Source organism: Phyllostomus discolor, chromosome 6 (genome assembly GCF_004126475.2).
Source record: "Phyllostomus discolor isolate MPI-MPIP mPhyDis1 chromosome 6, mPhyDis1.pri.v3, whole genome shotgun sequence".
Lineage (NCBI taxonomy): Eukaryota > Metazoa > Chordata > Mammalia > Chiroptera > Phyllostomidae > Phyllostomus > Phyllostomus discolor.
Genome location: NC_040908.2, coordinates 163,669,210 through 163,675,379, shown reverse-complemented (window position 1 = coordinate 163,675,379; position 6,170 = coordinate 163,669,210). Strand labels below are relative to the sequence as shown.

General features: G+C 45.2%; 1 pseudogene; it reads right to left on the bottom strand.

Moving 5' to 3' along the window:
- On the bottom strand, positions 1-2,242 carry LOC114499137 (annotated as a pseudogene).
- Between the last annotated feature and the right edge of the window lie 3,928 nt (positions 2,243-6,170).

Below are 6,170 nucleotides of genomic sequence, written 5' to 3'. Positions count from 1 at the left end.
TCCAACGTAGTCAATTTTCTGGGATGCTTTCCTTGCAAGTGTGAAGTTTGATTTCCAAACACATGCCAGGGTGTACGTGGTTCCCAATTGTGCTGGGTCAGTGAGAGGCTGGAACCCTAAAATGTTCACCTTCCAGCCTTCCCCAGGCTCTGGTCTGTCTTTGGATCAGCAGCAATTGCCTGAACAGCTACCATGGCTGCAGTAATTCTGGTCTGCATCTCTCTGAGCTCTTCTATGTGCAGCAGTTGCAGAATTTGAGCAGCTTCATAAGGACTGCATCTCCTGTGTCAAACCAAGGCTGTGCTCCTCTAAAGCAACTGGCAATCAACCCTCCTGTTGTCTGCTTTGCTTTAGCAACTGAGCCTGTGGCAGGTGACCCTGGACAAAGCAGCATGTGACCTTCAGCATTACAAGGTGATCTTCGTGACTTAGAATCTGAAGGTCAGCCAGCCTTAATTGACCTTAAGGTAGATACTCTGGCCTTAAAATCAGCATTATGTACATGCACAATGATGAGTGCTTCCACATTTTTAGCTGCACTGTGGGCCTCTTGTATTTTCAGATACAGAGTCCTTGTATCATTCAGCATTATGTCCCTATTCAATTCTAACAGCTAAGCCAAGAAAACAGTCAATTGTTTCTTGAGATCTTGAATCTTGAAAGGACAGCTAACACCTATGAGATACTTTTCAAAAAACATGGACCAGTCACTGCTGTGGATGTTGCTTAAATTACCGTGACTTCAATCTTGTACTGTCTGGTTTTCTGGTCTGCGAGCCAAACACTAACATTTCTATATTCTGTTTCATCTTTTCAGAGAAGCCAGCAGTGCTATGGTATTTCACGGCCATCAGCTTTACTCTCAGCCTGGCCTGACTTCTCACTCTGGTCTCCAAGGCTCAGCTGAGAAGGCAAGGTAAGGATGAGAGAGCCAAGCATGATCTTAATTGACACATACTCCTTTAAGACTATTCCAAGTTCTCTTGTTCAAACAGAACTTACCTGGATCTTCAGAAAGCTTATATTACAATGATCTGTTCTTGCCTCACAGTTAATAAACATTTACAGTAAAACAAAGTGTTCTGGAAAAGTAAAAAATATGACAGTAGGAAAATGTCCTAATGGATATGGAAGACAAAGCAAAATAGTGCAACAAAAGTATCTATGAAGGTGGACTCAAATGTTGGAAAATTTTTGGTTTCAGGTAATAGCTAGTAAGCATAGTAATAAATGTATGTAACAAAGTATTGTTTCAGGAACTGAAGGTATGGCCCTGACTCCAGGAGACCATAAGCAGTTCCACTTTTGTACCTCAGGAGGACTGCAAGCAATGAAGATGGTATCTGAGCCATTTTGTTCCAGGGAGAGATGCCCACTGCCCAGGACACAGATAGAGACCACTGCCCAGGACACAGATGGAAGACCTCCAACCAGGAAACAGGTGGAAGAATTCTGCAGCTTTTTATCTGATGACCTTTTTCCCTGAAGTCCAATCCCCTCTCCTCTTACCTACATTTTCCTCTTCTTATTGAAAGGGTCGGTTGAAAATGGAAGTGAAGACAGTCTGTTAGATTTTGAAAGAATGACAAGCTTCTACCACAGAGCCTTTTTTCTCTAGAACACCCAGAAAACCCACCGCCACTCTCTTCCAGACAGAAACAAAGTGCACCCTGAGTTACTTCTCCCATTTAAAAATCCCTTCCCTTCAGAAACTGCAGGTGGCCACTGCACAATCGTCCAGGCAACATGGCTTCTTTTCCCTTCGCTGTTGGGCCTCAGACATCTCCTAGAGTCTGGCGGTAGTCAGTGCCCTACAAGCAGCACACTGCCCTTTCTTCCACTGGTGCTCCTCGGCCCAGCACCTGTGCCCCATCCCTCTGGCTGTCAGCTCACCCTTGCATCCATGCAACCAGTGGTTTAGGGTAGTGCAGCATTCGTCACCGGCTCAGCTGCCACTTACTACCTTGCGACAGGGGGCAGGTCCTCTCCTCTGGCAAAATGGCTTGTAGTGCCCACTGTTTGACAGGAACTCCGGACTTTCAAAACACTGAGCAACTGGGAGAAAACCTGGGTGTTTCTCCCTACCGTCTATCTTATATCTTCAAGCCAAAAATTTTGTGCGCTCCTGGAGGGTTCTGTTTCCCCAGCAGATCCCACCCTTTTCCCAAGTGAGACTGCCAAGATATCACCTGCTCATGCCAACATGTTCTGGAAAGGAGTTGGTGGGCTTTTCCTCTGTCATCACTATGGCCAGCCAGCACCGACTCCCACACAGGGCCTCCTTCTCACTGAGTCTCAGCCTGTATGGAGGGAAATGTGTCACACGCCACATTAGTGGCTTCAAGCTTTCCATCTACAGTGTTTCTTGCAAAGCATCCCTTACTCAGCCCCTCCTTGTTCACCACCACCCGCCCCCACATCTAGCCAGGTCTCCTCCAGATCAATCTCTATCAGAAACACTAAGGCACAGGCAAGATAGACAATAAAAATTCAATCAACACAAGACTGAAGAAGTCACAGTAATACTTGTGACCTATACTTGTATACAACTATAATTCTTATACAGTGAGCTGGCCTTTAAGCATGAAGATAAATATGTTTCAGAATTGCAAACAGTCAAAAATTTTATCAACAATGATCTTTTTCTCTGAAAGCAGGAGAGAATATGCTCTACAAAAAAGGTCTAGATGAAGAATGACAAGACATGCAATTCAGTGAGCACAGGACAGAACGTGGGTGTTTATAATACATCCACAGAGAAGAGTATAAAATATTCCCACACTCAACATCAGGAGACACAGTGAAAGAAGCTGCAGGTGAGGCTGGTATGGCAGGTGTGGACCAGGTTGCAGAGGTGTCTATTGCTTCTCATGAGAAATTCTTTCTCATCATTTCATTTTGGGAACAATGCTTCTATATCATTACCTTTTAAAAAACATTGACAGTGACAGGAAGTTAAAGATATAAATGCCAGGGAAGGATAGGACTGAAATTTGCAGAGATAAAATTTGGCAAAAAATAGGTTAAGATGCTGCACATCATCTCATGTCAACCTGGAAACTAGGCTGCACCACTCGAGCTGTATTTGCTAAAAGAACATCAGGGAAGAAGACCCTTGTTCTCCCTTTTTTTTTTTTGTGGTTGCCTGGACTACGATAATGATAAGGAAGATGGAAGGAAAGAACACCATTTAAGTTGCTAATTAACTCATGTATTTATCTGTGTTCTGTGTCAGCTACAGTGGCAGCTACTGGAAATGCAAGAGTGGATACGGCAGACCCAGAGACAACTCTGATGGAATTTGTGGTCCACGAAGGTGGGTGGAAAGGAGACAAGAATGGTGTGCAACACATCAGAGACAAGAGGTCATTGCTGGGAAGACAATGAAACAGGCTGAGGTGAAATGAAGGAAGGTCAGGGTGAGAGATGGTTTCAGGTATTTGTTTCCTACAGCTGCTGTAACAAACTACCACAAATTGGGGAGCTTAAAACAATAGCAATTAATTTTCTCATACTCATGGTATTGAACACAGAGATATGGACAGGGCTGTGGTATCAGTCAGCACTGGAGCTCCACTCACTGTTCAAAGAGTATCCACTGAGGCCCCCTCATATTCCTCACCCCCTGCCACAAGGTGGGCAGTGGTTTGTGGCAGGTGTGACACAGTGAAAACTGGGAGTCTCTGCCATGGCTTTAGTGCCATTGGAGGTGAGACTCTCATTTCTGTGGAATCCCTGGGCATGGCACAGTGTTTAACAACACACCTGGTCTCACCCTTTTGATGCAAATACCACAATACCCACCCTGTGGGGACATCAAAATATCTCTGGACATGCACAAATGTCCATGAGGATGGTACAAGGAGTGATAAGATCCACTCCAGTAAAGAATTGTGGTTCTAGCAGTGTGGAAACGCATTGTTAGATCTCCCATATTCTCTGGGTTAATGCCCCTAAGGACCAGAAGTGCACACTCTAGAGGCCCACGGTTAGCAAGAAAATGTGAGCATGAGCAGAGTGGAAATAAGTAACTGAACACAGAAGATTTGGTGTAGAAATCTAATGGGCAAGTGAATGTCATGAGTGTATGCTGTTTAAATATTTAACCACACATTTTGTAGAAACATCAAGTTGTGTAAAGTTCAGGGTTTTGGTGATTGAGCCAAGGAGAATAGCTGCAGGTGACACCTGATCCTGACTCAGCTTCCAACTCCAGCTCCTTCTCCCAAGTCATTGGATGGGTCTGGGTTAGGTTGGATCAAGAGAATGTTTATTTTGGAAGACCAGAAGGGCTGAGGTGGCCCAGTCCCTGCATGTCAGGGCTCCAACTTCTTCCTCTCTTCACCTGGCCCTGCCTGTGGTGGCTGAGTCCACAACTCTCTCCAGAAACACAAAGAACGTGGTGTTAGCACCAGGATGTCAGGCTGGTGCCCAGGCTGGTGCCCATGATGGGTGGAAGTCTTGCCTTTATTCAAGTTTCTATTTTAAATGAGCTTCCTTTTGTAAGAACATCCCAAAATAGCACATGCTATACATTTAGAAAATTCTTTGTAAGATCACAAAATGTGTCCCCAAAACCAGTTATTGAACAACTAATTACATGTCTACTGTTTCACCTTTGTCATGCAAGGAGTAGAGGAGCACAGGTCTCTAGGAGCTACACAGAGAAAGAAGAGCCATAATGTCATGTCCCACTAACTAGGACAAATGTGCACACAGAGGGCCTTGCGGTCTTGGAAAGCAGATTCCCAGAGACTCAAGCCATGATATGACACAGAAAGTAGGCTGTCTCTGATGTGGCATCAAGAATATATAAGGAGTTTTAACCTAAGGGACTCAGGCAAGGACAGTGGAGGAGAAGACTTCAGGTGGAACAGTGGTGTCAGCAGAAAATTGTGGGGCCTGCACAGAGATCTACCTGGAGTCCACAAGGGCAGTTGTACAAGTCAAGGTCACAAGAGTCCACCTGACTGATAACGTGAAGGCCCATAGGGATCAGAATAAGGTAGTCAATAGTGTTGAGAGCTGTCTCTAATGTCAGAACATCTGGCTCCTTAGGTGGTTCTGCCCCCCACTAGCTGTGTGCCCTTGGTCAGGTTACTTGTCCTCTCTGTCCCACCTAGTACAACTGGGGAGAATTTATATGCTTGCCTGGTGGGTTGGACACCACACATCTCCCTTTGCTCAGCAGAATCCTGGTCTGTGCTGCTGTTTTGGTGTTCCATTCTTTCTGTGACCTCATCTCCCTCGTGCACTGCCCTCAGTTTGGCCAATAATTTCTTCATCACTCTGCTCAATGGATTGTTGTGAAGATTAAAAGTGGTGTTGACAAGGCCTTGCATCAAGTCATTGCTCTGTAATGGTTTGCCATCTGTGCTCTACTAAATCTGGAAGTAGCACAGGTAGGAGCTATATTCTGAGAAGATTAACAGGCCACCAGGAGGTAGAACATGTTCAATTGCAATGTATACACGATGCCTCAATAAAACTCTTCAAGAAAGCGTCAGGCAAATATCAAGTATGAGTGGATCAAAATATAGGGCTTATTTTGAACTCTGGTGGCTTTCCCCTTAATGAAGCGAGAATATCTCTAGATTTGTAGAAAATGTAAAGTAGCAGTTACTTTCAGAGGTCTCTAGTGGTCTGAGCAGCCCACTCCAGGGTATCAAAACAGCTCCCTCAATGTTACAAATTAATCTCTAGCAGATGATGTGAAGGCAATCCATGCCCTGTGCTGAATCCCCATGTGAGGACTTACCTGCTGTAACTCTCTCTGGCCTCACGACAACTCCTGAACTATTCTGATTGTCAAGGAGACCAAGCAGGGACAGATCCAGAGCAGCATGGGCCTGAGGCCTGGAAGGCACCTGCTCTAGGAGTGGCCAAGAAACTGTGATCAGAAAACATCTCACTGCCATACAGACATCTCCAGGACCAGGGCCATTCCTAAAGTTTCTGTCCTGGGAAAGTGCTTCCCCACCCAACTTCTAGATGTTGGCTGAATCGGAAGGTTAGAGAGGTTCTCATCCAAAGACCATCCTGGAGGCTAATGTCAGCCCTGGAAGTGATGGGCAGAACCAGCTTTTCCCAATCACTGAAAAAGAAAAGCATGAGGTATCTTGTGCTCAAAGACTATCGGGCTGACTTCTGGGAACTACTTACAATGAACC